This window comes from Lepus europaeus, chromosome 2 (assembly GCF_033115175.1).
Source record: "Lepus europaeus isolate LE1 chromosome 2, mLepTim1.pri, whole genome shotgun sequence".
NCBI classification, from domain to species: Eukaryota; Metazoa; Chordata; class Mammalia; order Lagomorpha; family Leporidae; genus Lepus; species Lepus europaeus.
Window position 1 is genome coordinate 15,747,394 of NC_084828.1, and position 21,218 is coordinate 15,768,611.

General features: G+C 38.4%; 1 protein-coding gene and 1 pseudogene across 9 annotated transcripts in view; both read left to right on the forward strand.

Annotated features, from left to right (window-relative positions):
• Window positions 1-6,220, forward strand: part of LOC133777041 (large ribosomal subunit protein uL13-like) — a 77,717-nt pseudogene extending 71,497 nt beyond the window's left edge.
• The window catches only part of GRIK1 (glutamate ionotropic receptor kainate type subunit 1), a 431,016-nt gene that overhangs the window by 71,755 nt on the left and 338,043 nt on the right, over window positions 1-21,218 (forward strand). The gene's annotated exons all lie outside the window — the stretch shown is intronic.

Genomic DNA, 21,218 nt, shown 5'->3' on the forward strand with positions numbered 1-21,218 from the left:
GCCAGATGACTGGTGGATGATTCATTACCATGTTTTCATCACTTTTGCTAGATAAGATCCAAAGGCTGTGTTCTAACATTCATGACTCTTGAAAACTAGACAAAATTTTTCTAAAAGGCAACAATGAACTGGATGAATATTTCCTATATATATATATATACACATATATATGTATATATATGTATATTCAAAGAAACTTTGTTGTGCCACATGCGTCACAGTAAAAAAAAAAAAAAAAAAAGGCCCTGTGATCAATCAAATTAGAAAAGAGGAAATACAGGATCATGAAATCATTAACATATTTTAAGCATTTTCTTTGTGTCAGAAACCAAGAACACTATATACATGTTACAAGATTAACTTTCTTAATCTGAAAATTTAAAATCCAAAATGCTCTAAAAAGTCAAAGCTTTTTAAGGACAGATGTGATACAAGTGAAAAAATCACATCAGACTTCTAACAGTTAACAGTCAAGCACACAGGTGCACTAAAAATGATGTATAAAACTACATGTATGGGTCAGCGCTGTGTCGAGGTAGGCTAAGCCTCCACCTGTGGCACTGGCATTCCGTATGGTCGCCTGTTTGTATCCTGGCTGCTACATCCAGCTCTCTGCTTGTGCCTGGGAAAGCAGTGGAAGATGATGCAAGTGCTAGGGCCCCTGCACCCACATGGGGGACTTGGAAGACGCTCCTGGCTCTTGGCTTTGGATTGGCTCAGCTCCGGCCATTGAGGCCATTTGGGAAGTGAACCAATGGATGGAAAATCTTTCTCTGTCTCTCATTTATTCTGTAAGTCTGCCTCTCAAATAAATAAATAAATCTTAAAAAAAATTACGTGTAGGCTATGAGTATAAAGTGTATATGACAGATACATTTATTTCATGTCTACACTTGGGTCTGATCCCCAAGATATCTCATTTTATATATATATGCAAATATTCCAAAATCCACAACCTCATCTCCAAATTAGATATCTGAAACACTCCTGGTCCTAAGCATTTCATATAATGGGTAATGAACTTGTATTTAATTTTTAGAACTTTACATTTGAGGCCGGCGCCGTGGCTTAACAGGCACACCGGGTTCTAGTCCCGGTTGGGGCGCCAGATTCTATCCCGGTTGCCCCTCTTCCAGGCCAGCTCTCTGCTATGGCCCGGGAGTGCAGTGGAGGATGGCCCAAGTGCTTGGGCCCTGCACCCCATGGGAGACCAGGAGAAGCACCTGGCTCCTGGCTTCGGATAAGCGCAATGAGCCGGCCGCAGTGGCCATTGGAGGGTGAACCAACAGCAAAAAGGAAGACCTTTCTCTCTGTCTCTCTCTCTCACTATCCACTATCTATCTCACTATCCACTCTGCCTGTCCAAAAAAAAAAAAAAGAACTTTACATTTGGAAAGCTAAGGAACATGCCTAAGTTTGTATCCCTAGTGTTCGAACAGGGATTTGAACTTTGAGCTGTAGACCCTAAGCTCTTAAACACAGAAATGCTGTCTTCCTTTCAGTATATTTAGTATATTAAAACTCCTGAGAAATCTGAGCTCAAACCCTACACAATTTTGTTTAAACTAGTCAACTACTTCACTATAGGAAATGCATTTTATGAAATGTTTTCTAACCTCTTCACAAAACTAGATTTCTAAATAGTCTTTTCTGGGAAATGCTGAACTATGTGATTTCTAATGTTTTTTTCTGATGCAAACATTCCATAATCCACCCATTCCTTTTTTTTTGTCAAGACATTCCAATTCTCTGTTCCATGTCTTTCAGTTCATTTAAATAATTAAGGTACATATAAGACCCTAAATTTGTGTTAGGTTTAACCTCTCTGTCTGTAGGATGTCCTCCATTTTACTCTCCTCATAATCTTATTGATGCTTTCCATATCCTTTAAATCTCCTCTCCTCTTGGAAGCCTTTTCCTGACTGCCAACAAATATTCATATATTGAGATCATTCTTCCTCAGCTTTTTAGTGGCACAGAGCTGAGCAGATCTCGAGTTAGTTCCATATAAAAAAGAGATGCTGAGTAAGTGATATGTTAAATAGTGAAGTAGTACGTATGGTAATTAGCTTGATTTAGTCATTTCACAATGTCTGCATGTATCAAAACATCATGTTGCATTTCATAAATATATAGTTTTATTGATTCAAAAATGGCTTTTACTAGTAGTTACTTTTCCTCATTTCTTCCTGTGTGAAGATTTGAGTAGAGACCATGAGACATAATTCTAAATTCTGTATCTGGCATCTTTATTCTTTTGCTTCACAATACCATTCATTGCCTTGGGCCACCAGTTTTATCTCCACATGGAAGTCTCTTTCCTGATCTCCATAAAAAGTTCCCAAGACAGAAATCCGATTTCTTTCTTTCCTTGTCCTACTTATATAAAGAAAACTTCAGTTCGAAACTCACTTAGATTTTGGCTCTTCCACTTAAACAAGTTGTTTACTCTCTGGTATTCAGTTTTGTGAAATCAAAATTTCAGAGATCAAGAAATCTCTGAAATAAATGGGTTTTACCAAGCTGTTATACACCGCCCCCCCCCCCCCCAAAAAAAAAAAATTCCCTGAACCGCCAGTGTGTGGCCAGATAGCAGCTGGGAAAATGTCCACAGGATCTAAGAAACCAGAGTACTTTGTAATAAAATTTGAAGAGAAGAAAGCTTAAAGGGCATTGAACCTAGATTGACTGTAGATAAGAAAGGCAGGACAAAGTGAAATGAGCAAAATTCTGGGACTGGAGCAGCCCAAGAAGTGTTTGCTGCTTCTTGGTTGGTTGTTCTATAAGCAGAAAGCAATGGAACTTTCATGGATAATCATCAACAATTAGGGAAGGAATGTGGAACAGTTTCCGTTTTTGTTTCTTGTTGGTTTAGTCCAAAGCTATTTGTTAACATAAACCCCTCTCATCTTTTTCTGTCTTCCATCTTCTAACTTGGAACTAAATTTAGTACATTTCAGTATTCTCTTTCCATTTCATCACTGTAAAGTTAGTGGAGAACTAGTATCTGGTTATGAGTAGAAATGAAGTGAGTAAATGCAGATAAAGCGGGCTTAGCAGAGGGCTTCACAATTTTGCATGCTTTGTAAATGTTGGATTTTTGTTTACTGTTTTGAGGATGCAGTGTCTGCCTTCAGTAAGCTTATGTCAGGCAGGGTCTAATTACAGAAAAGAGTGGAAGCCAGTGGACGCATGCTGCTGTGCCATTCCAAGGACAGCAGGTAGGGGATCACAGAAGTCCAGTGATCCATCAGGACTGGAAGGAGAAAATATTACAGGCAGGTGACTGGCCTATGTGGGGCACTGATCTGTGACATGGAATAGGACACTTGAGGAGCTGTAGTTTGATTCATGTGACTGAAATATGAACTGGTAAATTAAATGAGACAAATACCAAAAACTATCAATATCTCAAAAGCATCTAAACATGATCGTTGAAGATGAGTGGAAGTATTTCACGTATAGATAAACATGGTCAGGTTTGCATTACAAATATCATTCTGGTTAAGACATATGGTTGACAGGAAACAAGCCTGAACTGAGAACATACCTAAGTGAAATATGAGAGGCTCTGAATTGGCAAAGGATGGTCTGTTCAACACAAAGTTATGGATTGAGAAGGAGTGACAGTCTGAGTAGCTAAACAGAAATTCACGGATGTTTTAAAGTTGTAAATAATGAAGGGGCGTATTTTAACATAATTATATTAAACATATTCTATTTAGTGTAAAAAGTGTGCTATTATTCACCTTCTAAATTGGCTAGGATTGTAAAATGTAATTATAATGTTGGCAATGGAAAGATGAAGGCAGTATAATTTGGCAATTGACATCATAGACAGAAAAGCTTGTTCTTGCCTTTGGGCCTAGTAATTTCATTTCTAGGCATCTCTCTTGGGAAGATAATATAAATGCATCAGTAATGATCAGAATGAAAATTAGAAATATTTATTTCCAACAGAGAGGGAATGGACAAGTACCATACAATGATATGATGTATCAATGCAATCTAAAATGATGGAGACATTTAACACATTTGTTATACATTATTATGTTTTTTAAAATAGGGTTGCCTGGAACAATACAGAATGCTGAGATTCATTTGAGTTTCGGGTAAACAATGAATAACTTTTTTCATGTATCTCCCTAGTATTGTATGAATTTTCATGTTATATTCTTATTTGCTACATTTGGCAACTCTAGTTTTAAAACACATGGGGAAGTACAATTTACACTATTTCAAAATATAAAATAAAAATCCATAAACTCCACTTGGCTATGCGGAGAAAGTATACCTTGAAGAGAGATTGTAAGGAAATGAAATCAGTATGTTAGCTGTCATAAGAGTTTAAGCATAGATTTTTTTTCCTTTTTCATTTTTTAAAGATTTATTTATTTACTTTGAAAGTCAGTTACACAGAGAGAGGAGAGACAGAGAGAGAGAGAGAGAGAGAGAGAGAGAGAGAGAAAGAGGTCTTCCATCTGATGGTTCACTCCCCAATTGACCACAGTGTCTGGAGCTGTGCTGATCCAAAGCCAGGAACCAGGAATTTCTTTGGGGCCTCCCACACGAGTGCAGGGGCCCAAGGGCTTGGGCCATCTTCTACTGCTTTCCCAGGCCACAGCAGAGAGCTGGATCGAAAGTGGAACAGCTGGGTCTTGAACTGGTGCCCGCATGGGATGCCTACTATGCAGGCAGCGGCTTTGCCAGCTATGCCACAGCACTAGCCCCTCTCTTTAGTTTTTAGTGTGCTTTGTCTTGTGCCTCTCCACAATGAACATAAGATATTGTTGTAACCTATGTGTGTATATATGTACGTATGTGTTCATGTATAATTCTATTCTGCTTATAGAACTGGCAGCAGCCCACGTTTATGAGTGCTGTAATCCAGGATGGGCAGTGCTTCCTAATGTGCTACCACACAGAAAATCTTCTAAAGTAATCCCTAGCTCCCATGGAACAAAACTAGGGCTATCAGTTCTCAGTTTAAACATCATCATATTAGTAAGGACTTCTCCATCCACTCTTAATTCTTCCCATCACCACCGTCACATCAATATAATCCCATTTCATTATTCCAGAGCAAACTGCCTTTCTTCATGCTACCTGCAAAGGCATCAGTATCTACGTGTGGGCTGGTAAGAGAGAAAATTAATAAAAGATAGAAATGAGATCAGAAAATTTAGATAATTTTCTGATTATACTTAACCTAATATACATTTTAAATTCCAGTTGCATAACAGAGTAAATTTCCAGGATTGCTTTGACAAATGTCACAGTGGAAGTATATGCTCCACACAAATAAGTATAAAGAAAAATAAAGATAACTAAAAAAATGCATTTGTAGAGAAATTTTAGCAGGGTCAGGAGTTTGAAAAGATCTCTGAAAATAACTAAAGTAGGATAAAAAGACTCCAAAACATTGTAGAGTTTCCAGAATCCTTCCCTGAGTGAACTTAAGTGTTTTTCCTCTCAAGGTGATTTCTTTGGGATCTTACTCCCCACGAAGATAATGACAGCTATAAACCAGACTGACTTGCTTAAAAGAGATTCAGTTTTCATTTCATCGCATTTTCCAATTACTTTTTTATGCACTTGTCATAGAAATCAGCATTAAGAAGCAAACAAATACAAGCAAATAAGCCAACAAACCAACCACCACCTTTTATTAAAAGCAGAGAAGACATATGAGTATTAATAAAAAATAACCACTGGGAGCTGCCGGGCTGGAAGGTGGCAGTGGCACGCTGTGAAGGCATCACCATTTCTGACCATTTCTAAAGAAATAAGTAGAAGTACCTGGCCTTCCTTCACAAACAGAAGAACACCAATGCCTTCCGGGGCCCCTACCATATTTGGACCCCCAGCCGCATGTTCTGGTGAACTGTGCAAGACATGTTGCCCCGTAAGCCCAAGCGGGGCTGGACCGCCCTGCTCGATGGGAATCTTGGTGCCCTAAGATAAGAAAAAGTGGATGGTGGTTTCTGTGGCCCTCAAGGTTGCATGTCTGAAGCCTAAGAGAAACTTTGCTTACTTGGTGAGCCTGGCTGAAGTACCAGGCAGTGACAGCCATGCTGGAAGAAAAGAGAAAGGAGAAGGCCAAGATCCATTACCAGGAGAAAAAGCCACTCATGCGAATAGGAAACAGGCCAAAAACAATGTGGAGAAGAAAATAAATGGATTCACAGAGGTCCTCAAGACCCATGGCCCTCTGATCTGAGCCCCATAAAGACTTTTATTCCTCATGCTTAGCCTGCCCTGCTGTTCCCCCATCGCCACCCCGCGAGTCTGGGATGCAGAAAGCTGGGGTCAAAGAGGGCCTTAGCCACTGCTCCTATTGGAGGGCTTCCTGCAAGGTGCAGCTCCTAGGGGCTGTGCAGAAGTGGTTGGTCTGTGGCCTACACATGATCATGCTAGAACAGATGCACAGGGGTGAGTTGGAACACTCACTGGAGGGGAACTTGTGCATTGTAAGCGGGCAGGGAGGTAGTGGATCTTCGGCTCTTTCCCACCTGGTCCCCTATATGCAGCTGTTAGAATGGGATAAAAGGTTTGGGGCACTGTGAGCCTGATGTCATAAGGATATTTATGGGTGTGCAGACCTGGAAGATGGCAACCATTGGACCACAGGCATTGCCCTTGAAACCTCCTGTGTTTTGTGACCCGAAACAAATAAATTACTTAAAAAAAAAAAAAGCAGACAAGATGTAATGAATGGATCTCTGATGTGTTTAAGCATTGCCCCAACTGGTTTTCTTTGAGCCTTTTTCTCTCTTTCATTGTCTACTCTACCTTTTTTGGGAAACTCCAGTGAATGCTGTAGGATCACTCTTTTTTTAAAATATTTATTTATTTACTTAAAAGTCAAGTTACACAGACAGAGAAGGAGAGAGAGAGAGAGAGAGAGAGAGAGAGAGAGAGAGAGGTCTTCAATCCCCTGGTTCACTCCCTAATTGGTTGCAATGGCTGGCGCTGCACCGATCTGAAGCCAGGAGCCAGGAGCTTCTTCCAGGTCTCCCACGTGGGTGTAGGGTTCCAAGGATTTGGGCCATCTTCTACTGCTTTCCCAGGCCATAGCAGAAAGCTAAATTGGAAGTGAAGCAGCCAGGTCTTGAATCAGCACCCATATGGGATGCTGGCACAGCAGGCAGCAGTCCTACCCACTAAGCCACAGCGCTGGCTCTTAATGGTGTAAATTAAATCCACATGCTAGTTTCTGTCCTTTCCTCTTCCCCCAGGCCATCTCCATCTCTCTGCTAACTGCCTCTACTCACCTTCCCTATTTTTCTTTATTTTTCCTCACTTTGTCCTGTTTCCTTAAGCTTAGTTTACATTTCACTTATTTATCATTAATACATTACACACACACACACACACACTCCACTTTAATTGTATGAAACACCTTTATAGCTCTTGTCCCCAGGGGCCTTTTATTCTGATTCACCAAAGGAGCTCTGATCTAATAGGCAAAGTAAGTTACCTTTTTTGGATCTAAATTCTAAGACTCAAAAGTCACTTTTTGCATTCGGAAACAAGAGACTGGGAATATTTTATAAAAGGTTATTGAGCATAAGCTAAAACTGCCATTCTACTTTTTGTTCTCAAATGCTTTGTTTGTAATTTATGGATAATGACTCAAAGACAAAATACAAATCTGTGGATTATCTACTAAGTTTAAACAATTACATGAGGCTCATAGACCTGATGAATTAAACTCTGGACAGAGCCAAATTGAATGTGGGATTTGAAGGACCTATAGGTATTCGAAATGTGGGTGGGTTTTTTTTTGTTTGTTTTTTGTTTTTGTTTTTGGTTTTTGGTTTTTTGCTTGTTTGTTTTTGACAAGCAGAGTTAGACAGTGAGAGAGAGAAACAGAGAGAAAGGTCTTCCTTCTGTTGGTTAACTCCCCAAGTGGCCACTACACCAGCGTGCTGTGCGGATCGGAAGCCAGGAGCCAGGTGCTTCCTCCTGGTCTCCCATGTGGGTGCAGGGTCCAAGCACTTGGGCCATCCTCCACTGCCTTCCCGGGCCACAGCAGAGAGCTGGACTAGAAGAGGAGCAACAGGGACAGAATACGGTGCCCCGACCGGGACTAGAACCCGGTGTGCTGGCGCCACAGGCGGAGGATTAGCCTATTGAGCCCCGGTGTCGGCCGATTCTATTTTCTTAATGCTTTGCATGTATATAATTTACTAACAAAAATAATAAATGCATGTATTGTGACTCTTTTTTCAGTGAGGAGGTAATTTTAATGGGACTAGAACCCATGGTGCTGACGCTGCAGACGGAAGATTAACCTAGTGAGCCGCGGCACTGGCTGAAATGTGTTTTTTTCTATGTTGTATACATCATGTCTTTTTCTGATAAGTAACCACAGGACTGATTTTGAAAACAAGCTTAAACTTGTTTTCTTTTTTCAAGAATACACTTCAAGTGACATTTAAATTATGCATGCCATACTGATATCTTAACATCCTTTTAAATGATATACTATAATCTTTGATGTCTTCTTTCCCTAGTACATGTTCTGTCCATCAGCAATGTCTCCATCATTTCTTTTGTGTTTTCACTTCAAAATTTTAAAAACCAAAATCCACCCCCATATCACCTTCGACAAATTTTCAGCCTATGATTTGTTTCTAGTTGACAAAATAGGGTGTTCATTGTGAAAATATCAAAGAGAACCTAAATAGTTAAATTGAAAAGTAGAAACTTTATCTTTTTCTAATACTCATTTCCACATCTCAAAAATAACAGCAGATACAATTCCACATATTTCCTTTCAGAAAAAATGTGTGTGTAGTTAAACATGCAAAAACTCATGTGAAGCTTATGATACACATGGAGGTGCTCTCTGTTAGCACCTGCTTGCTTATGTTTCTTGTTCTAGGTGATCACAGTGTATGGCATTGCATGCGCGTTCATGGTTTGTGTACTTTATGTAACAGTTGCCTGACAGTGCACATTAAGGCCATTTCTAGTTTTCCTGTTCATCACAAATAAGTGTTAAGATCTTTATAAAAATATACTTGCATGCCTACAGGGGGAGAGGGACATTTCCATACTGCAGATCTGAGAAAAATGGAATTGCTGGGACATAAGGTGTATATACATATTTTACTTGGAAAGTTGTTGTCAAGATTTGTTTCAAATCTGCTTTATCTTTCTTACTTAATATTGAGGCACTTAGAGAGTTGCATCCTTGAGCTATATTGAATCTATTAAAAACTAGTTAAACATTTAAAAAAACTGCAAAATCAAAAATATTGGCGCATATATTTTCTATGTCATTAACTTAAAATTATTCTTTCTCAATGACTGAATAACATTTCTTCACATGTATAAAGCAAAATTTATGCAACTCCACTCTCACATATGTCATTTGGAGTTTCCCAATGTTTGCAACATAAGTGTTTTGCTGAAGCCAGTTTTTCTTTGTTATATTTACATATTTCATTGTGTTTACTGTGATAAAATTAATAGGGCATATTATTACCTATCAAATTGAAATCCAGAATTTTACATATTTATTTTGGTAGGTAGGATGAAAGTGTTTTCATTTCTAAAAGGTCAAATGTAATAAATTAGTCCATATTTTTAGGAAATATAATAATGGTTGATGAGTAAAAGTACAGAGAGAAAATTTTTATTTGGAGCATCAAGGGTTGGAGGAGGTGAGGGCAGAAGAAAAATGGGGTGAGAAATCTACAATAAAGAATCACAGTTATATTTGAAAGAAATTGCATATAATTTTAAACAAAGTATAAGTATACTTTTTTATTTTACTTCACTCATCTAAGGTAGTCTACAATTTGGAAAATTCTTTGTAAAAATTGATTAGCACAAGCAAAAGAGTCTCAACTTTTAAGGGTACTTCAAGCAGTTTGTGAAAAAATGGAATTAAAGGTTAGGTTTATTTTAGCACACAACAATTTTGAAATTCAAATTCATAAGATTTTTATAATATGCATTTTCCATTAACTTCTTGAAGACCTCCATATGCTTATATTTCAATTTTTGGCACCAAAATAACTATCTTCCAATTCAAATTTCCATGAGCTCTTTGGAGTATCTTTGTATACTAATATGTAGGAGAATGAAGCAGGGACCATGCCTCCAGATCATCCTACATTAGGGTTTATCAAGAGTATCAGCAGTGACACTTGGGAATAGACCCTTCTTTGTTGTAGAGACTCCAGGGCATTGCAGGATGTTTAGCAGCACGTCCTGGCCTCTGCCCACTCAGTGCCAGTAGCACTTCCAATCAGTTGTGACCAGCAAAATGTCTTCTGACCATGGCAGACATCCTTTGTGGGCAAAAGCCCAATTGGTTGAGACATATTTACTGCCCTACCACAAATCCATGAAATCCTCCCCAAGCTCATGGAGCTCAGCTCTGTACACTCACAGGCTTCAGAGATATTGGAGAACAGCGTATCAACAGATACAGAATTCCCTGTTAAAGATTAAGCAAAGAGGAAGACAGGAAAACAAAAACAATTCAAGGAGCAAGAGAAAATTTCAAACTATACTGTTAATAATATCTTCAGTAAAACAAGATTGGGTGTAGCACCCATGAAATAATAACATGCCTTTATTAAAAATAAGAGAATAAGAAAGACCTCTTGGTTATTAAAGTGTGATATTTGAAATAAAACAATAAAAAGGCTAATTAGGTAAACTTAAAAATTCAGAAAGCCAAAATAAAATAATAGAAAATGGAGTAAAAAAGGGTAAGATTGAGGAATTCATTTAAGAGGTCAATATTTGGCAAAAATAAAGCAGATGAAATTCTTTTTTAAAAAACTTTTATTTAGTAAATATAATTTCAAAAGTACAGTTTAAGGATTACAATGGCTTTTTCCCCCTCATAACTTCCCTTCCACCCACACACCTCCCATCTCCTGCTCCCTCTCCCATTCCATTCACATCAAGATTCATTTTCAATTCTCTTTATATACAGAAGATCAAGTTAGTATATATTAAGTAAAGATTTCATTAGTTTGCACCCACACAGAACATGAAGTGTAAAATACTGTTTCAGTACTAGTTATAGCATTAATCACATTGAACAACACATTAAGGACAGAGATCCCACATGAGGAGTAAGTACACAGTGACTCCTGTTGTTGACTTAACAATTTGACACTCTTGTTTATGGCGTCAGAAATCTCCCTAGGCTCTAGTCATGAGTTGCCAAGGCTATAGAAGCCTTTTGAGTTCGCTGACTTCGATCTTATTTAGACAAGGTCATAGTCAAAGTGGAAGTTCCATCTTCCCTTCAGAGAAGGGTACCTCCTTCTTTGATGGCTCGTTCTTTCTACTGGGATCTCACTCGCAGAGATCTTTCATTTAGGTCCTCTTTTTTTTTTCAGAGTGTCTTGGCTTTCCATGCCTAAAATACTCTCATGGGCTCTTGAGCCAGATCCGAATGCCTTAAGGGCTGATTCTGAGGCCAGAGTGCTGTTTAGGACATCTGCCCTTCTATGAGTCTGCTATGTATCCTGCTTCCCATGCTAGATCGTTCTCTCCCTTTTTTATTCTATCAGTCCCAAAGGGACAAATATCATATGTTCCCCCTGATTGCTGACAACTAACCAACCACAAAAAAGGAAACCTGTTGAAGTGAAAGGGACACTATGAGAAACAGTGACTTGATCAGCCTTTGTCCTGACTGTTGATGTACAATGCAATAATTTATCCATTTTAGTATTCTTTTGTTCTAGTTAATACTATTGGTTGAACTCTGTAATTAACACACAATTATTCTTAGGTGTTTAAATTTAACTGAAAAAAGTGATCCCTGTTAAATATAAGAGTGGGAATAAGAGAGAGAGGAGATGTACAATTTGGGACATGCTCAAGCTGACTTGCCCCAAATGGTGGAGTTAATAATGTGCCAGGGGATTCCAATACAATCCCATCAAGGTGGCATGTATCAATGCCATCTCACTAGTCCAAGTGATCAATTTTAGTTCACAATTGATCATACTGATAGGTCTAAGAGTCAAAGGGATCACACAAACAAGACTATTGTCTGCTAATACTAACTGATAGAAATTCTTTTTAAAAAACAGTAAAAGAAAAAAATAGTAAGATAAATGTCCTGTATGTACTGATTGGGAATGAGAATAATATTAGACTTTTCTTGTTAAAGAAAATGATAAACAATGGAAGTTTATTAAATTCTTAAAATTGTAACAGAAAATGGTACTTAACTAGATGATTCTAATAACCTTAGTTGCTAATCAAGGGTGAAGGCAAAATAAACACGTTATCACAAACATGTACAGAGTCTCAAACATGTACCTTGAATTCATCCTGTCTTCAGAAACGTCTGTTGAAATGACTTCAGCAGAGTGAAGAAGGATCCAAATAAAAGTGATGAGAGCATCTCTGGAGTCATGGAGGAAGCCTCTGTGGAATAGCAGACATGGAGAACAATGACCTCCTGTTGAGACGGGAGGGTGAAAAGAAATAGCCATGTGTCTCCCAGGAGTGAAATGGAACTGATAGATAATTTCATGTTTGACATTATTGAAAAAGAGTGTACACTTCTGTGATATGAAGAGGAAGAATGTGACAGCCATCTGTGCAAAACTAAACAAAATAAGTGTTACTTATATTAAACAACAGAGCTGTGCAAGAAATGAATTGATTCATTACATGCCTCAGTTGTAAACAGCATGTAATAGCAAAACTATGGGTAGCTGGATTTTTTTTAATCGTGATAAAGCAATATTAAAAGAATGGCAGGACTATAAGAAAAGTATTTTCTATCAGCTAAATATTTCTTTCTCCTAATAGACAATGTCTAAAGGAAAACATATCATATATACTAGTGTCAATATAATATTTAGAAATATGCATAAATGTTTAATGAAATAACTGAAAGAATTAAAAACAGATGAACTGGAGATCAGGATTCAGTAGTCTGATGAAGAGTAGGAAACCACTTTTGTACAATAAGTTTATGGTATTTGTTTACTTTCTTAGCTCTGTAGAGCACAAATTGAATTACAAAAATAGCAATTCTGGGCAGTCACAGAGAAAAAGTCTTTGGGGTTCAACACATGTGAAGTATAATTTTTGGATCTCTATCCCAGATTCACTGATTCTTCTAATAATGGAATCTAAGATGTCATCATTTTTATCAGCAATCTCTAATTGATACTAATCAAATTTATGTGTAGAAATCACTATATATAATGCTGGTATTATTTACAAAAACACCATTAAAATAAACATATGGTTGAATATTTGTGAAAAAACACAAATATAGAGGTGCTGTGAATAGTGAAACCTTTAAATTTAGAGAAAGTAGATTTCTTATAGATTTTTAAAAAGATTTTATTTATTTTATTTGAGAGAGTTACAGACAGTGAGAGAGAGAGACAGAGAGAAAGGTCTCCCTTCCATTGGTTCACTCCCCAAATGGCCGCAATGGCCAGTGGTGCGCCAATCCGAAGCCAGGAGCCAGGAGCTTCCTCTTGGTCTCCCACATGGGTGCAGGGGCCCAAGGACTTAGGCCATCTTCCACTGCTTTCCCAGGCCGTAGCAGAGAGCTGGACTGGAAGTGGAGCAGCCTGGACTAGAACCGGTGCCCAAATAGGATGCTGGCACCACAGGCGGAGGAGTAACCTACTGTGCCACGGCGCTGGCCCCCTTTATAGATCTTTATCTAGTTGTCATCATCATTGGAATAATAGCAAACCAAATGTGTAGGTCTAAGTTATCAGAAACAATTCACCTGCTAAGTATAGTTTTGTTCAAAGTTTTGCTATGTGCTTAGCATAGCACATTAAGCTTCCATTCCAGACCCAGGGTAGCCATATCATAAATATAAACACTCTGCTTAGGGGATACTTGGCTAATCTGCCTTTACAAACAGGCTCATTAAAAGTAGAAGTCTCAGATTCACTGAAAGTTTGCTTGCACAGTTTTTGTTTCTTACAGTAAGCAATAGAACATAAGCTAATACACAAAGTAAATGATTTGGAGTTCAGCTGAAGTCATGATAAATAGGCAAAATGGGAAAATGATGAGCCCTGCCATTCACATTTCATCACTGAAAACTTTGGGGAGTTGAGACAAATCCTTGCTTATACTAGCCTTTGATCTTCAAACTTGTCTGGATCGTGGGAAGCTAATAAATTCCATTTTACTGTTCAATTATGAATAATAAGCTTTAATAAATTAAATAGTACTATAATACGTTTTGGGTTTCTTTTAAAAAACTAAAATATTTTTGAAATATTTAAAACTATTTTAAATATCTAAAATATGGAATTTTAAAAAATATTTTTAAACTATGGGCTAGGAAACCCCCCCCCCAAAAAAAAAAAAAAAACCTATGGGCTAGGAAAAGACCTAAAACAGGAATTTGTTTGGAGGAAAAGTTAAAGAAAAAATTTTTATAGAAAAATAGATATTTATGAGGTCAGTACTAATCATTCATCAACATCAAAGACAAAACAACATTTAAAATAATAACTTTCAAATATTATGTTATGAAACTCCTCAAAAATATTCTCAAGCTTAACCCAACAGTATATAAAATAATCACACAATATATGTAGGTGTGACTTTTTCTAGGTAGTCAAGGCTGGTTTAATATTCATAAAGAAATCAAAGTGATCCATTGTACCAGCAGACAGAATAAGAAAAAGCATCAGATCAAATAAATTTGTGCATAAAAATAACTCATTCCAACAATCTTTCATGATAAAAACTCAGCAAGTTTGGGAGAGAGAAATAACTCTACCTCAGAATAGGACTGAATATAGAAAATCTATAGGTGCTTAATGATGAAAAGCTAGACACTTCCCACACCAAGATTGGGAACAAGGGAAAGAGGCTGACTCTACCATTATTGCTTGACACATGGCTAGAAGCTCTTGCCATTGCACAAAGGCAAAGATGAGAAATAGAAGACATCAAGACTGGAAAAGAAGAAACCAAACTTTCTCTATTTGCAGATGCGATTGTCTATGTAAAAAATTCCAAAGTCCTACCACAAACAGGAGTTGAACATATAGTTTTAAATTTTCCAGGAGTTACTTTGAAGGAGGTAAAAAAAAAAAAGACATAGATGAGATCAATTTTAGAATATTTTTGCTAACTCCATACATTGAAGATATTATCATTTTCAACATATGGTAGTATTGAAAATAGTTTCCTATGTTTATACTAAATATTTAAAGTTAAATCTTCCATTTAATCCTCACTCAATCTGGACTAGCCACCAGCTATGCGAAAACTAGTGGCTACCACATTGAAAAATGCAGATCTGGATGGTCTCTGATACTCCATTCCTCACTCTTAAAACGTTCAAATTCTAAAATATATAAATATCTAAGGATGCCATAATTTCCTCACCTCCAAAACATACTCATGTGCTCATCTACATGCTTTGAATTAATAAATCATCAAATTATCAAGTGTTTTATTAGGAAACAATTGCAATCAAAAGGCCACAAGTATTCTGCACCCTCCTGGTAGACATAGATTCTTTGACCCATTAGTGGACATAATTTGCCCCTTGTGGTTTGAATCATTCAGAAGTCAGGGAGCTCAGATAAAAGGTCATCATGGATCAAAGACGGGAGCTGTTGGGAGCAGCAGGAGCATTCCCCAGGAGCCAGTATCTCTGTCTCCTTGACTTTGCTTCTTCCCTGCAGAAAAACATTCTCCCTCGCCCTTGTCTTGAGCCAAGAGACTGCAAGTGAGGGATTCAATGGTGCTGTTGCTTCCCCAGGAAGGCAGAGTCAAGAGCAGCCTCTAACTTTGCCCAAGGGCTCTCAAACTCAGCTGGGAGGTTTTCAACCATCAAAGAACTTAAACAGCCTCTTGTTTTCTCTGGAGTTCCTGGGAAGATCATTTAAACACCAACATGTCTCACTTATATTGGTCTCCTAAACCCAGGTCCAGACTGAATGTTAAAAATGCTTGAATCTTATTTTTCAATCCATAACATGCCTTCATGAGATATCAGATGAGGTCCCTTTATGTGCCTCCCTTTCTTCCTTTGTGAATGATCACTGCTACTTATTGAAGACCCACGCTGCCAAGATGAAGGCTGAGTGCTTTATCAATGGCTCTTCATTTATTTCTTACAACATGCATGGGTTGAGTGCTATTTCAGTATTATATTAGATACAACTGAAATACTCAGGAGTTAAGATACCTGCCTGAGTTCTTCTAGTTAGAAAAGAGCAGAGGCAGAATTCAAACTCACATCTACCAGGCTAAAAATTCTAAAACATTATGAAAGAGCACTCCTCTGAGGATCCTTAACAAGAGAATAACATAGCGTTTAGTAGAGCATTGGGATCTCAAATGATGTTACCACGGGGCTGACAAGTCATAACTGTACTGTACAGTCTTGGACTGAACCTTGGCTGCCAGTTACCCAGAGCGGGACTTGAAGGAACACGCTACTCCACAGGAGCGTCCCCTACCTGCAAGCACTTCCATGGGATTCCCTTTATCTGCTTACCATTATCAGTTGAGGCCAGAAGAGGGCAGTGGGGTGGTCAGGGATTTGAAATTCCTACAACCATTGACTGATTCTTGAAAGCTCATCTAATTCCTTTTTTTCTCATTCCCTGAGGAAGTTCAGAAATTTTAAAGCTGTGTCCAGGGCCGTTGGAGTCTGTGGAAGGTTTGCGAAGGTGCTGTGTGTTTGGTTCCCTTGATTACTAGCATTATGATATGTTCAGCATGGAGTAAAGGGCTTTTCTATAGAAATCAAACACCAACAAGGATAATGAGATTTTTCACCAAAAAAGGGCCAATTCTGCCTCTGAGTAGAGCTGCAGGGGTGACTTGGTAGAGTGTGGTGTCTCAGCAAACAGGCTGCTTCAATTACGTAGTTCCTTCACTCCTGAAATACAAATCTTCTAAAGAGCTTCTTGTAACTTCTGAAAGACAGTGCTGAGAACTGCCCTGATATTTCAGATCTGAGCAATCTAGTTACTGTGGGGAGGCATGTTTTTGTCTATCAGTGGAAGGAAACAAGAAATACTTGGGACCCCAGAGGAGTGGCCCTTGAGAAACCATTTGCTATGGGAATCCTAACTGAGTAGAACAACTGCTAAGAGCCCCCAGAAAGGCACTGGGAGGAGCCTGTGACATGGGACATGTTGTCACAGAGGAGATATGGCAGGGTGTCTTTGGTGACAAGGGTGCTTATACAGAATATCATGGTCAATGACATCGTTGGAGAATGTAGCCTTCCCTCCATGGAACATGGGTCATTCTATACTGTTTGTCACTTAGGACAGTGGAGGGACTGTTATTCTTTCACCTTTCTTTTCTCTGGGGACTGAAAAATTACTCTTCACAGGATGCTAGGGAGTGATGGATATTTATTGATTTAGGATTGGAGTGGAAGCCATTTAGAGTCTCAAAGCAATAACTCAGCTCTACAAGTGGTCATGTTAGATTCAAAGGAAAAAATATGCTGCAGTACATAACTGAAGGATTATTATTTGTGAATTTATAAATTGAACAGGTTATTGTCATTTTAATATACACATTAGACGGCTTCCAGAAATAAGCCAGTATCTAACAAAAGGTCTCATAAATGCCTACTTGAGTCCTTAAGTTGTTCTTATTTTTGCTTTAGCTCCATGTTTGCATGGTTATTTCCTGGAAATGTCTGATGTAAAGCCCTTCAACAAGTGCCAAGTTTGTCACCTTCATGCATTGATATAAGAAAATTTCTTGGTAACCTGCATGCTTCTACTGCACTGACTCCTGAATTATCACCAAATTGTGATGGATCACTGGGTTTACAAGGCAGTGTGAAGTAATGAAAAACAACACAGATTAGAAGTCAGCAGTAGCCGGCACTGCGGCTCACTAGGCTAATCCTCCATTTTGCAGTGCCGGCACACTGGTTTCTAGTCCCGGTCGGGGCACCGGATTCTGTCCCGGTTGCCCCTCTTACAGGCCAGCTCTCTGCTGTGGCCTGGGAGTGCAGTGGAGGATGGCCCAAGTCCTTGGGCCCTGCACCCCATGGGAGACCAGGAGAAGCACCTGGCTCCTGGCTTCGGATCAGCGAGATGCACCAGCCGCGGTGGCCATTGGAGGGTGAACAAATGGCAAAGGAAGACCTTTCTCTCTGTCTCTCTCACTGTCCACTCTGCCTGTCAAAAAAAAAAAAAAGTCAGCAGTTCCATTGTATGAGTCCCAGCTCTACATTTACTACTTTACTCATTTCTACCACCTTATTTCATGTCACCATCTCTTCTTGGCTGGGCCATCTCAGTAGAATTCTAATTGATTTTTGCTTCCATCATCCATTCTCTACACCATTACTACTGCTACATTTCTGAAACTGAAACAAGATTACACACATGCAGCCCTCAGGCTTAAGCCCTTATAATGACTTCCAATTTTACTTTAATGATAAAATCAAAAGTCCTTCCCTGGATCTTCATCGTGTGTCCCCAACATTTTTCTTTCACTTCATCATGTAACATTCTTCTCACTTATTCCCCTTGTCCCACCATCATATCAACAGTGAGTTCCTAGCTGTTCTTCAAATAAACAAATTCAATCCAAACTCAGCGTTCTTAGATTTTTGTCCTTATTCTCCCTAAAACACTCATCTCTCAATGTCTGCATACCTGCTCATTCTCATCTTTCCAATCCTGGGAGATTTCTGTAATCTGCTTGCTTCTCTCCAAATACTCTTCATCCTGTTCCCTCCTTTATCATGACTTTTATCATTATCTGAAAAAAATCATTTATTAGCTTATTGATTATTGCCTAACTATTCACTAGATTTAAGTACCAGAAAAGTACGAGCTGTATCTATATTTTCTATCTCTTTGTCACTAGTACTTAAACAGTGTCGGGCACCTGGGAGCAGCTAGGTAAATATTTCAGGATATGAGCAATTTTCTACTCAACAAAAATGTACTGTTGTGATTAGTCATGATTTTGTGTGTGTGTGTGTGTTTTCATTTTTCTCACAAGCATTCATTGTGTGTCTCCAACAGACAAGCAGCATTGCATGCCTTTGAAAGGCTACATAAATATCAAAGAATCACAGAAAATAACATTTCTCTGTTCCAGTTTTCCCTGACTGCCCAAAGTTTTTCACGTGATTGGCTCCTCTATCTCTTGGTTTCTTTGACACTGTGTGAATGATTTCCCTATCAGAGCAGGGGATGTACTTCTCACCTTCTTTACTGGGCAATGTGACCTCATCTTATCTCTTACTGTAGAATGTCGCTGAGTGACTCTCCCAGTGCCTTGATATTAAACATTGATCACTGCTGAGGAATTTCAATCTACCACTCCAACACTGTCTCTCCTGAGAAAACCAGGCATGAATATCCAATGCCTAATGTTGCATCTCTACTTAGATATTTGCATGTGAATTTGAAACTTAACATTTTCATAATTGCACTTTTGCTTTTCTTTCTAAACATGCAACCCTCAGCTCCAGTCCTCAACACTTCACTAAATGTACCTCAAGCCACCAAGTCATATAGTGAAAGTGTTGGGAGCTACTCTTGATTCTTCTCTATTCTTCAACTCTCACATCTTAGCCACCAGAAAATTCCCCATCTTAGCCACCAGAAAATCCCCCATCTATTTCCTTTTCTTTATCTTTACTACCACCATCAACTCTGACCTGGATTTTTCCTTGTTTGTTTTGATAACCTCTTTACTGGTTTTACATTTCAAGTTTTTTCTGTCTCTCCCCTAGGTGATTTTTTTAATCCTCCCCTAATCTTTTAAGAACACAAATTAGAACATTTCATTTACTGACTTAAAGTCCTCCTTTGGCTACTCATTACAGAGGAATAAAACCCAAATACCTTATCAGGAGTCACAAGGCTCTGCTGGCCTCTGCCTATTTTGCTGACTACATAATTTATTTGAACTGAGATTCTAGCCTCCTTTCTCATGTCAAACTCATAGCTGTGTTTGGTCTAGTTATTTCCGCTGCTGGAAATCTCTTCTGCATGCTTCTTCTTGGCATTCGGATCTCAGCTTAAACATCACTTTTTCAGAAATATTTTCTTAGCTGGCCATCTGGAATTGCAAGCAGCTTATCTGGTACACCCCATATTTTAATTTTCTCCATAGTGCTTATCGCTAACTTTTAAAAAAATTTACTACTTTATTTTGTGTTTCTTTTGTTCTATAAGGAAAAAGCTAATTGAGAACTGAGGCTTTATTTTCTTGCCACTGCCTCTCCAGCACTTTGAACAATAAAAGACACATGGGATTCCAGGACATATTGGTTTAATTGGTAGTACAAGAAGACTGTCTATGACATCAGATTCAAAACTCAAGTTTAAGCCTTAAAAAGACCTGCAATGCCCTAAATAGCTTATTCTCTGGCCTGTTAAAGTGATTTCAGTACTCCAGCTAAGGTGATTTACTGTTTGAATTCACAAGTCCATCCTGCAGGAAGCATTCATTTAAAATACATATATCCTGGGTGCAACATTATTAAACCATTAACATTGTGTAAGTATCTTTACATCGGTTCAGTAAACCAGATTCTTAGCCAAATTTTAGTGTTGACCCTGAACTGTTTGTTTTCATCAAAGAAGTGAGGAAGGGATGCTCAGGATTGCAACTCTCGCTGGGGAAAGCTGATGCAGTGATCTCACTCTTACGGTCCTCAAATCATCATGACCAGAGTCATGAATGCAACTGAAGAGAAAACATTACTTCCCACTAATTTTACAAATGACCTTTCCTGACGATCATTCATTCATCTTTTATTCTTCATGCATGCTCCATTTTTTCAGAATATTTCCTACTTCCCTCATACCTCTCCTTCCACCACCGTCTGTTCTAGGAACAATGAATTTCTTGTCATTCCTCATAGTTTCTGCATGTATATCCTCAAGGCGTCTGCAAATTGCTGTCTCCACTATCTGGAAAGCTCTTTGGCCAAGTGTCCTAAGGCTCACTCCCTCACCTCCTCCAGGTCATTACTCAGATGTCACCTTCACAAGGAGACTAATACTGATCAACCTATTTAAAAGGATAACCCAACCCCAGATGGCTACTGCTTCCACTGCAATACCAATTCCTTTTACTACTCTTAACATTATCTCTACCTGATGTACTTTATCTTTCAGTTATATATTTATTTCTTTATTGTCTCACTCTTTCCACTAATATATATACTTAATCAAAGCATGGAGTTTTGACTGATTTTTCTCAACTCTATTTTGATA